The sequence below is a fragment of the Alligator sinensis genome, unplaced genomic scaffold (assembly GCF_000455745.1).
Source record: "Alligator sinensis unplaced genomic scaffold, ASM45574v1 scaffold261_1, whole genome shotgun sequence".
NCBI lineage: Eukaryota > Metazoa > Chordata > Crocodylia > Alligatoridae > Alligator > Alligator sinensis.
The window spans coordinates 286,186-298,914 of NW_005843171.1; the positions used below are offsets into that span (position 1 = coordinate 286,186).

Below are 12,729 nucleotides of genomic sequence, written 5' to 3' on the forward strand. Positions count from 1 at the left end.
CAACTCCTCCTCTCTTCCCTTCTGCTGCAGTCCTCCTTGCCAGAACTCCATGCCCACATGCTCCTTCCCTGCTGCAGCCTGGGACACGGAGCATGCTCCAGCCGGAGCCCATAGCAGCAGCATGGAGCTGCACTGCTGCTCCATCCCAGCCTCATACAGCAGTGCCAACATGGAGCAAAAGTGTTGGGGGGGATGGAGGGGAGGCAGGGACCTGAGGCTGTGGATGGCAGAAGCAGTGTGGACACAGGAGGAGGGAGGAACAGGGGAAAGGGGAATGGGGCAGCCTGAGGTTTCTATGTAGGGCATCAAGCCAAGATAGTAGACACTTCTGTAAAACCCCTAAGTCTGAACTAGTGCCCAGTACAAGGGTTACATGTGTATTTTGTTAGCAAAGTTTTATGCCACAGATCTAGTAATAACAGTTCTAGAAACGTGGCAACATCAATTCCATTTGGTGGAGCTGCACATGCTTTCTCTCTCTCTGTCTCCTTTTTTTTTTAGCAAAGCAGAAACAGTTACATGTGTAGTTAGTTTAATTTGGTTTCCATGTTTGCAGGGCAAACAACAACAATAATAATACTAATATAATCCCACAGTGAGGGAGGAGTGGGCCTGGGGCTGGGGTAGGTGCTGCCCAGCCAGGGCAGGGTGGGTGCAGGACAGAGCTGCGGCTCATCTGGGGGGTGCAGGGAGGGGGGTGGCAGCTCCTGTTGCTCCACACTGCTGGTCTGGGAGCCGCTCATCCTGCAGCTCATCTGCTCATCCAGCAGCTCCCACCACTGCTCCCGCCACTCATCCAGGAAGATCCTGGGGGGGAGGGTTGCCCCCATATCTCTGCAGGGCAGGCCAGGCAAACTGCAGCTGCAGGCTGGGACCAGGGACTCCACTGTACTGTGCTCACAGTGGGTGCTGTTAGAGCCCGACTCTATGCAACGCCCAATGACTAGGGAGACAATGATCCAATTGCCCGTGGATCCTGATACTCATTAGCCAGAGCAGAGCAGGGAGCAAACACCAGCACACATTGCTCGCAACAGCTTTTATTCAGAATGGAGACAGCTTTGGGTGAGCTCTCTCGCCATAAACGATGGGGAGCAGCCCTGAACAACAGTTCTTTCCAACATTTATACATCTTGGTTCATACATATTAACATTTACTCCACCCTTGTTCTACCTCCGGTTCCACCCATTTCTCCTCCCATCTCAAGCTCCACCTTTGTTTATTGTTCACTTCATTAACATGGAATTGCCGATGCATTTCCTTCATTTACATGCCTCTCTGCTAAGAGCACGCGCCTAAGACCATGAACTCAGGTACGCTCCGTCACTTGCTGGTTCTTTCTTGTTATTTGCTGATTTCAGCACCATCTCCAAGGTTTGGCTTCCATCTTATCTCCTGATGATAGCTGATGGGCTGCATCTTGTTCTTCTTGAACAATGGGCTCTAACACTACTTTGTTTAGAAAACCGCTTGCCTAAGCATTTGCAAAGTTAGTTACTTTTAATACATCATCCAGCCTTGTGACGAGCAGCTTTTTGCTGAAAAACAGGAAAAAGCCTTCACTCAGCTGCACACACAGCACCCCCAGATTCTATATCATTATCCCAACATCCAAAATCTACATAATTACCCTAACAGGTGCCAGCGGCACTAGGAGGGGAACTAAGGGGAGGGGGCTGCAGCCATCCTAAATTTCATTGTAGCCTCCCTGTAGTACCCTCCCAGTGCTCCAGCGCCCACTCCAAATGCAGTGCAGCCCCTGACCCCATCCCACAGCTGCAGCCCACCCAGTGCAGATCCGAGGGCACACCCCCCTGCCCCCATGCCTTCCCAGATGAGCAGTGGGAGGCAGGAGAGGGGAACTAAGGGGAGGGGGCTGCAGCCATCCTAAATTTCATTGTAGCCTCCCTGTAGTACCCTCCCAGTGCTCCAGCGCCCACTCCAAATGCAGTGCAGCCCCTGACCCCATCCCACAGCTGCAGCCCACCCAGTGCAGATCCGAGGGCACACCCCCCTGCCCCCATGCCTTCCCAGATGAGCAGTGGGAGGCAGGAGATGAGCAGACAACGGGCTATGCTCCTTGCTGCCTGCATACTACACTGTGGCTGTGCACATGCACAGGCATTTATTGGCCAAATTATTGGCCACATAATGCCAATTTCCGATATAATCAATTTTCTTTATATTGGTGCCAATCTGATATCGGACTGATGTATCGATGCACCTCTACTGGAAACAGCCTGAAACAGCAGAGGAGAGGGATGGTGGGGAAAAAAGGAAAAATAAAAACTTAACTGAAGCCCCAAGAGGAAAGGCAGCAGAGTGTCAGAAACACTGTGGAAGCCCCGTGTGCTTCCAGGGACAACCTAGTACATGCTGATCCCCTTTAAGGCCTTAGCCCATCAGGTTGTTTGATCCCTAGCTTTGGCAGGGAGTTTAAAAGCCCTGCCCAGAGTGGAACAGGTAAGCACCCCCTGCCCTAGGGGCTGCAGGAATAGGCATCCTGGGTGCCTGCCCTCACAGCCAGGCATGAGGGATAAGGTGCCCCCACCGCAGGGCCTTCCCCCGACCCAGCATGGTTCTCCCCAGGCCCCACTTTGTTTTGCTGCTACATGGGAGTGGAGGGGAATTTCCACCTCCCCTTCTCTGCATAAGAACTGGTCCTCTCAGCCAATCAGAGGCGTGGGAGAGCCTGCCCTGAAAAACACCTGAAATTGGCTCTGGTGAGCCTGCCAGGAGCCTGCTTGTCCTCCTGCTGGAGCCTGAATTCCAGTGGTCCCTGATCATGGCTACACCACTACTACTATTCACCCCTGCCTGCCATTTCTCATGCATTTCTCTCCCCTAGCATCATTAAACTATTACGTAAATAGCAAAGAGCTTTGTCACCACTGCTGTAGGAATTGTGTTCATAAGCCTACCAGCTCTGAAAGGTCAGGGAGAAAGTCTTTCTAGCTGGTATCACTGAATTCAAATCTTACCTTTTCAGTGTCGGTCATCCCTGAAGATCCCTAGGGTGGCCATCACAGAGGACAATCCAGTTGTCCTCTGTCCTCTATTGCTACAAAACCGGACGCCTTTATGTCCTCTATTTTTCTCTTCAAGAGAAAAGGACTGGACTGGTCACATGCTGAACACCAGGAACTAGCAGACTTTAATGCAAGATGTGGAAGTTGTAGGGGTTAAGTTGCAGATCCTGGGGACCTGCTTAGCTGCTGCTCCCACTGTTGCTCTGTCTGCAATAGCAGCTGGGGCCTTCTCTGCCTGCCACTTCCTGCCCTATCCCCAGGGAGTGGGACAGTGAGGTGTGCAGCATGGGGAGGTAAAGGTGAGTCTAGGGCCGTGTAGCATAAAGGTGTTGAGTTTCATATCAGTAGAGGACAGATGACAAGGTAACAGAAAACTGGAATGTCCTCTATGATGGCCATGACACTGTTTCCCCATGTTCAAGGGGGGATACAACAGATGTGAAATTTTTCAGCTGGCATCTCTGACTTCTTTGGAAGAAAAACCTACAATAAAGTAAAGATGGTAAGTGTAACTATAGCCATATGTGCTTGGAACAGAAATCCTGAACACATCAATTCTCAGACCATCCCTCCAGTCTCCAGAGACATCGTGGGCAGCGCCTGACACTCCAAGCCATACACAGCCTTCTCATACACCTTCCTATTAGAGGTGTTGATCCCTCTGGGGGACTAGGATATTTTCTGTATCTGATGGTCTCTCACCACGTAAAAATCCATGACTAGAGCTAAACTGTGGAAACATCTGAATAGCTAGATTTAGCCAGAAGAGGGCCCCAATAGGCTGTTTGCTGAGTGCCAAGGTTGTTGTCAGCAGACTGCAGCACCGGAAAGGGCGTCCATGCTACAATATCATTCGTTGCTGCTCTTCAGGTAAGAAATGTTTCTGCTTATTTGGAAGAGGGGAGTTGTGGAGGGTGAATATCTGCATGTGAGAGGTGTCTGCACAGCAGAGCAGGCTGATTCCTAGGGGAGGAGTTGGTGGGTGTGCAGGGAGAGGTGTACTATTTTTAAGCTGTTTTGCCCAGTAGTTCTAATGAGACTATAAGGGGAAGCCCCTACCAAACTGATTTTCCACTGTTCCTGTTGTTGCAAAACGCAGAGTGCTCAGCCCTGCTCTGTGCCAAGGTGGGATGTGGGGAAGGAACTACATTTTAAGCCTCCAAAACCACAAAATGCGGCGCTCTGTAAACACCACCTACACGTCCCACAGCTCTGCTCCACCCCTCTGCCCAAGCTCTTCCCTTCTCTGACTTGGGCTTGCAAGCAAGGTATGCCCACGCCTTGGCAGACATCGACAGCTGCTGTTCTTTCCCCAGCTGCAGCCTTTCTCTCCTTCCTTTGTCAGCCCCCTCATCTTCATAAGATGTTCTCTGTAGGGTGTGCAAAACGGGCCCTATTCAATTCGGATTCAGCCCGAATCGGGGACAGCAATTCGATTTGTTGATTTGGATCACTGTCCCCAATTCAGATTCACCCGAATCCGTATCTGAAGATTCGATGCCAATTAGGAGAATCAGCGATTCGGACATATGTTTTTTCTACATACCTTGAGGTACCAGTGCGTCTCGTGATCGCTGCGATGCTGGGGCACGTGAAGCGTCCCACAGGATTGGGGGGGGACCTCCACGTGCTCGGCAGCAAACCCGGAAGTATTTCCGGTCCACTTCTGGGTCTGCTGTTGTGCATGCTTGGGGTCCCCCCACGCCTCCCCAGCTTGGGGACTGGTCATGGGGGGACCCCAGGTAACCCCCCCAGACCCAGGAGGCACCAGTCACCAAGCTGGGAGGACATGGGAGGGGCCCCCAGCACACTCCCCGGCGGACCCGGCAGTGAACCAGAAGTGCTTCTGGTCCACGCCTGGGTCTGCTGCCGAGGGCGCTGGGGAGCCCCCACGCTCCTGTGGGATGCTCTGTGCACCCCAGAATTGCAGTAATCACGAGCCCCTGCTACCTAGAGCTATGTAGAAAAAACATTTAAAGCTGTGTCTGTGTCCGAATCGCCAGATCTTTCTAGTTGTCTCCAAATCGAAGCTTTGCACAGCCCTTGTTCTCAGGTGCATAAAAGTGCCCAGGGAGTGGAAGACGGCCTGAAGCAGTAGCTCACAGAGATGCTTTGCTCCAGTCCAGTGGGGGTCTCACTTCCTGTCCCTTCCCAGTGCTTGAGAGCCTATGACATGCATTGAGCATGCCCGCTCTCAGCTCCCCACCGTGATCACAGCACTGTGCTTTTCATGGGTGCACTAAAGCAGGGATGTTCAACTTCCAAGCAGCCAGGGGCCATGCCCCCTGTGCTCCATGCAAGCAAGAGTGCAGGACCTGGGGGCTGTACCAGGGCAAGCTATGGGCTGCTGGGCCCCATATGGGAAATCCTCACATCCCCCCCACTGCTGCACTACACAGCCCTAGACTCATCCTCACCTTCCCATGCTGCACACCTCACTGTCCCACTCCCTGGGGATGGGGCAGGAAGTGGCAGCCAGAGAAGCCCCCAGCTGCTATTGCAGACAGAGCAACAGTGGGAGCAGCAGCTGAGCAAATCCCCGGGATCTGCAACTTAACCCCTGCAACTTCCACATCTTGCATTAAAGTCTGCTAGTTCCCAGTGTTCAGCATGTGACCAGTCCAGTCCTAGCCCAGCACTGCCTGGTGGGAGCTCAGTAAGCCCATCCTCTGGCTTGGACTCTTCAACTGATTTCTTTGGTGGCACTTGAAGAGTGGCATCTCCCATAAATGGCAAGACTTTCCCTCTGTTTCCCTGTTGTCAACTTCATGTCCATCCCCCAGCTTTGAAGATCCAGGAGATTCATTTTTGCCAAACATTTGCGGGCCCTTCAGCTTGCCCAGCATGGGCTCCACTACCGGAGTAGAGCTCTTACCAGTAAAGCTTGTTTGGTCTCAGGCTGTAAAAGGAACGGGCCCAGGAGAGGGTGGCAACAGTTGTTCAGCACCTAATGGTGCAATGAATGGATTGGTCCGATTAAAGATGGGTGTGTTGCAAGGGCAGTGGAAGAGTTGTGAAGGTTTGTGTAGAGGCCTGGCTCTGTTCTTCAGGTGTGTGGAGAGCTGCCCCAATCTGTAAATGGGTGCCTGAGCAATCAGGCTGAGGAGTCTGGGGAGTCAAAGTAGGGTGTACCTGAACCATGAGCCTTCTGGGCTCAGGCACACATCTAGAGCAGATAAACAAAGAGTTACCCTGGCGTAGTTGCCACGACAATGGCTATTACAGTACCCCACCACTAGACAACAGGGAGCAGATAAAGACCTGTTTGCCTCGATAGTAGGGTATGAACTGACCCATAATCTTTCTAGATTTTGTTGTCCTAGGCAATTCATTGCCAGAAGCAGCATCCATAGTTTCAGGTAGAGGTGGTTTGCCCATGCCAAAAAAGTCATGTTGCCAATCTGGCAAGCAGTGTACATAGCTGCCATATTGGAATCCAAGACAGCTGCCGTGAATTCACGTTTTGGTTAATATTTCAGCCCCTACTAGGGGGCACCTTAGTTGATGTGCATTAAATCTAGTACCTCTGGGCACATTTACATGTGCTCGGGTGGGGGTGCTCTAACTAAAGTTCTGCCACATCTCCTGTATCAGCATTCCCATGCTTAAAAATGGCAGCAAGGGCTCTTGAACTTAAACTCATTCAAGCTTGAGCTTTAGCTCTAGTACCCCCACCACCATTGTTAAGCATAGGGATGCTGATACACAAGAGCAGGAGACTGCTGTAGTTGCCATGCTGCAGCAGACTCGATCAAGTCTGCTCCGGTGCGCTGGAATTCCAGTGCGTCAGAGCAGCCTCGATAGTTGCGTATAGGCACCCTCCATTGTGAAGTACTAGAAAAATGTTCATTAGCCTAGCTCAGGGGTTTTCAACCTTTTTTAGTCTAAGTTCCCCCAGCGGCCAGACTCTGAGCAGGGGGTGGGGGGAGTAGTATGCGGCCGGATGCCAAGTGGGGCAGGGGGTGGCGCGCAGCCAGACACAGAGCAGGGAGGCGGGGACAGTGTGGGCAAGAGGGACACAATGCCACCACCTCCCAGGAGCGGGGCCGGGATGGGGCTGGGAAGCTCACCGGGCTGGGGTGAGAGCAGCGGTGCCCCTCTGCAGGGCAAGGAAGCTCACCAGGCTGGTGTGTGGTGACAGCAGCCGCCGCGTGCAAGCTTCCCCATCCTGCAGAGGGGTGCCACTGTCCTCGCCCTGCCTCAGCCCTGCTCCTGGGAGGTGGTGGCACTCCATCCCCGCCTGCCCACACGTACCCCCTAGGCATTCTGTCTTGCACTTGCAACTTGTTATCCAAAGGCATTGTGTTGGTAGTGGCTCAAGCATGTTTATGATAGGAACATAACCATCATTTTCATCATGCCAACCACATTGGTCAGGTGATGGCAATGGTGGATTAGGCTCAAGTGCACTTTGCCAAACAAGACTTTGATAACTGACTCTATGTACATGGTGAACAAGGGACTTGTATGTAGGCAAAAGTTTACCCAGAGCTTTTCCTTGGTGGAATAATTTTACCCTAACATCCAGAAGGGTTGTAAAAGATGTTGACAGCTGATATAGCAACACAACAAACTTTTCTGCACAACTGTACAAATCCTTATCAACATCAGACCTACTTCCCAGACCCGCCAATAGATGTAGATGTTGAATGAACACTTTCCAAGCAGTTTTCTTAGCATGACCACTGAACTGACTTGTGGTATCACAACCAGTAACACTATGGAATCCAGTTAGAGATGCACGGACTGGCTCAGGCAGTTCTGACACAATATCATGAACTGGAATGAATCTTACTGGGCTGCTTCTCTTCATCCAAACCTTAGGTACAAGATTGTGGCATAGAAGAAGGACCAGCGGGCACGTGTACATGAGACTGAGCAGTAGCTGAAAAATACTGTGTAGCAGTGAATCACAGCATGGACAGTGCTAATACACTACTGGGCACTAGTATTAGGCTACTGCACAGTAGTGTCACCTAAAAGACATTCACCAGTGCTACTGCACAGTAACTCCAGTTACTGCACACTTATTTAGTACTTGCTAATATAAGTACTAAATAAATGCACAGTAACAACTGCACAGTAGCATCTCGTGCAGATATGTCCAGTATGTCTGTCATTGCAAGAGAATACTAGAGAGGAGCATCCCTGAACGATTGCATGTTTGCCATGTAAGAGCATTCTTTTGTCCACCTTTTCTTCTTCAAGAGAATATTCTTGTACAATCTCCACACGTAAATGGGAATGAGAGGCTTGTCCCTTCCATTGTTCCTCTCACCTGCATTCAGGAATGTAGCATGCCTCAGCAGCTTATTAGATCTTTGACATCAATTCAGCAATGTAGCACTTCATTCTTCTCTGCCAGCGTGTGTTTTTATTGACTGATTCAAATAACAACACTTGACTCCGTCTCTTCTTATTAGAACATCACTGGAGGAGGTGCATATTCTGCCAGAAAACTACTGGAACAGATGATCTGCTTTGATGTCCTAGTGCAGGGGCAGGCGACGTTTTTTGGCCGGAATACCGAAAAACACCACAATGCCTACCTCGGAAGGTGCCCGAGTGCCGGCATGGCAGAAAAACAAAATGAGGGTAAGGGGTACATGGCAAGATGCCCTGCTTGTGCCCCTTGCCCCCCACCCAAAGCCCCTGCCTCCCAGCCCTGCTTCCCCTTGCCCCCCACCCAAAGCCCCTGTCCCCCAGCCTGGGCTTTGTGGCTGCCAGCAGCTACCCCAGATCTGGGTAGCTGCTGGATCCCGGGCTGCTCCCAGCAGGGTTTGCAGCATCCCAGCTGCCTGCTGGGAACAGCCCAAGATCCCGGCTGGCAGCAGGTCTCCAGAGCCGTGGCCGGCTGCAGCCAGGAGGCTCCAACCAGCTGCGCCAGGCTCCGGGCTCCAGGCTCTGGCATCAGCTCCGCACCGGTGCACGCAGGCGCGTCTCTGAGCGGGCGGTGGGGGAGGGGCCTGAGGCAGCACAGCCCTGGTCCCTCCCCTGCTCCCAGCATGCAGGTGATGAGACCAGCGCAGCTGTTTGGAGCCAGCCCGGGCTCTGGACAGCTGCAAGCATCGGGCAGGCTGCAAACAGCTGTGCCAGGCTGCACAGCTCCGGCATCAGCTCCATGCTGGCAGTGACTGCATGTGCACCTCAGGGTGGGCTGCCCTGCCCCGCTGTCCACCCTGAGGTGCCCGTGTAGTCACCACCAGCCCGGAGCTGATGCCAGAGCTGTGGAGACTGGGCAGCTGCCCAGAGCATGGGCTGGCTTCAAACAGCTGTGCCGGGCTCATCACCTCCATGCCGGGGAGAGACCAAAGCTGTGCTGCCTCAGGCCCCTCCCCCACCACCAGCTCAGAGGCGCGACTGCACGCGTCAGTGCAGAGCTGTGCTGGAGGCCAGCGCAGCTGTTTGGAGCCTCCGGGCTGCAGCTGGCCCCAGCTCTGGGGAGCTGCTGCCAGCCGGGATCCCAGGCTGCTCTCAGCAGGCAGCAGGGATGCTGCAAGCCCTGCTGGGAGCAGCCTGGGCTCCGTCGCGGGCAGCACCGACCTGGAGCCGGGGCTGGCGGCAGCGTGCCAAGCAAAATGGCTTCGCGTGTCACGCTCGTCATGCGTGCCAGGGGTTGACAACCCCTGTCCTAGTGTGTTCTTCACTTGATATTGTTGGCAGGGTTTCCCTTTCATCTTCTACCTTACAAGATTTTCTTAACAGTCTCTCAATGCAGTAGTCATGATGAGGGCAGCACCGACCTGGAGCCGGGGCTGGCGGCAGCGTGCCAAGCAAAATGGCTTCGCGTGTCACGCTCGTCATGCGTGCCAGGGGTTGACAACCCCTGTCCTAGTGTGTTCTTCACTTGATATTGTTGGCAGGGTTTCCCTTTCATCTTCTACCTTACAAGATTTTCTTAACAGTCTCTCAATGCAGTAGTCATGATGAAAGCTCACAGGGAAGCTAGACAATCTGAAACTCTCTCTTTCTCACGAACAATGAACTGCTTGCCTCCAGAGGAAATCTCCACCTGCCTCTGGATTATACTTGTGAGTAAGATACCTGAGATCTAACTGGATATATAGCTTGGAGTAACTCAGATGCATCTTCAAAGGCTACCATGCCACTGTTTGCTCTATGGGATTTCTCTGATATTGCTTTACCCTGTCCCCTATTCCAAACCTACTCTTTCTAACCAATAAAGTTCTACTTTGTACCTAGCGTGGGAGATTTACTGGCATGACAGAAATGTTATGGTTGATTTCTTTGGTTCACATAATGTTGGTTTTGTCACTGGAATTAATTTTCTGGTGGAGCAAGGCCAGATGAGGAGCTACACGGGGGGTGAGGCACAGGCCTGGATGCACGGCTCCATCACCAGTGCCCCGCCCCCACCCCCCCATCATTCTTGACGGACAGCTTGCTACCATAGCAAGAACGGGGCCGATTGTGGCTTTTGGAAGGTTACAATGCAGGATCAACACAGCGTGAGAGTCTGTCAAGAATATGGCCGTACCAAGCATCAAATTCAGCAACTTTGCTACGTTGAATGAGTGCCTCGTTTGTTCGCGCAGTTCCAGCAGGTGTTCTTTGGTTGATTGTTGACTGCAAACCTGCTTTGAGACATAGGATGCGTCTTGTAGTTTGCAAGTCATACCTCCTGTGTTTCACTGGACTCATCGAGGCCATCAGCTGCATTGTAATGTCTACTTAGGGTGATAATGGTGAGTCTCTTGACAACAATCTCCATCAGAGATTTTCATGTCGAGGTAATCTGAAACAGAAGAGAGTTGATATAGCAATTTTGCAAACCTTGTGGGAATCTAATAACGAACAAAACTGTAAATTCCCAGCAGCTACCTTGGAATCCACAATGACTACCATGACAAAAAGGTTACTGTTGGTCTCCTCAGTTCATGCGAGATTGGTTTCATCACTGGAATCCATTTCTAACCCTAGTGGGGGTTGAACTCTTAACCAAAACATGAATTCACAGCAGCCATCTTGGATTCCAATATGGCAACTACACACACTGCTTGCCAGATTGGTAACATGACTTTTTTGGCATGGGTAGACCACCTCTACTTGAAACACAGTGCTGCCATTTCTGGCAATGAATTGTCTACAGGGTGCCACCTTTACACCAGTGTAATTTTACCCTGAGTTTTTCCTGGGGTAATTCTGCACCAGATTAAAGAAAGTTACAGTGATGGAGGGCTGTATACTGTGTGTCCACTCCTTTTTTTTCCTCCACTGTGAATAATGTGTTGGGTATCCATGCCCTGATACTTGTCACCATGGAATGGCTCAGGAGCACCCCAGCAGTTCTGCATAGGCGGGACCCTGCCATCCAACCCACACGTCGCTGTGTTTATCAGTGTTGCCTCCAGCTGTGGGAGAAGATGGGGTGTGGAGTGGGGTTTTGGACTTTGCTTCCATACTCCTTATCTAGCTGCCGCAGAGCAAGGCGTGTGGCATTGCAGTAACGGTTCTGCTTTCTTTTTATGCAAAAACACAGAAAGAGTAGCTGTGTATCCTGGAGGCACAAAGCAGGGGTAAGTCTAAAGGCTCAAGAATATGCAAAATCCCACAGCTGGATGTTGCTTTTGCAATTAGAGAGTTGATGCAGACAGCAGGGACCAGTTGTGGAAAACATTGTACACCTGTCTGATTTTTTCTTTCCTCTTCCCCTAAAAGAGTTCAGATCCAAGCCTGTCTGGATATAATATGGCTCTCGGGAAGGCTGAGATGTGCAGCAGGAGTGGCTGGGTAGCACACCACATCCTCTTACTCATCACCATAGGACTCTCCCTCATTGAAATGCACCCCGGTGTTCACGCCCAGGAGTGTCATCAGACTTCAGGTACAGCCATGCCTTCCTTGGGCCAACCATCCTACTTCCCCGTCCCTGCCAGCATCACCGGGGGGGACAAATAGGGAAAATATGGCTGCACTGCTCTTGCAGTGGGTGCAGCTCTGTCCATAGGAGAGGCGTCTATTTTCATTCGTGGGGGTGATGTACAGAAGCCAGCAAAAAAAACGCTTTTGAGACTGGGGGGCTCTGGAGCTGCAGACAAGTCCTCTGTCTGGGATGGAAGTGTGGAGAAAGCAGCCAATCTGCTTGGATTTCTACAAAGACTTGTGCTCAGTTAGGAAAATGAGCAGGAAAACCCATCCAGATTGGGGCCAGGTTGCCCCTGAGGCTAAGAAACTTGACTGGGACCTGAGTGTTCCCAGTTCCTTTCTCATTGCTTACCCAGAGCCCCTACACAACTGTGGTCAAGTCACTCCACCTCTCTGTCCCCCATCCTTAATGGGAGGGGAACGGGGAGCAGTTATATTACTTTTCTACCTTCTCCAGACACACCAGGCCCCGGCTGTCTTTAACAACAGTGGGCAGGTTTGTAAATTAAAATTAAGATGGATGCTCAGATTCTACTGAAAGCTAAGAGGAGTTGAGCTGGAGCTGTGTGTGTATGCAGGGCATCTAGGACCATGGGGCCCCAATCTCAGCTGGCACTTCTTGATGCTACTCCTATCATTATAGTAAAGGATAAATGGAAGCCTATACAGCACCTCTCTATCAATTCTCTTCCCAGCTGAGAAATGTCCGTCATATACCTGCTCCGCACCTGAAGAATCCGAATTGAGCCTCCCATTATCATTGCCCAGAGAAACAGTTCTTCTGTGCAGGCAGACCAGGACTCCTGACTGTGT

General features: G+C 51.6%; 1 long non-coding RNA gene across 1 annotated transcript; it reads right to left on the reverse strand.

Moving 5' to 3' along the window:
• Positions 1-2,094: 2,094 nt before the first annotated feature.
• On the reverse strand, positions 2,095-6,731 carry LOC112548442. Its single transcript, XR_003092186.1, has 3 exons — positions 5,906-6,731; positions 2,983-3,513; positions 2,095-2,241 (listed from the first exon to the last, which is right to left on the reverse strand). It is a non-coding gene; the product is annotated as an uncharacterized LOC112548442 (long non-coding RNA).
• Between the last annotated feature and the right edge of the window lie 5,998 nt (positions 6,732-12,729).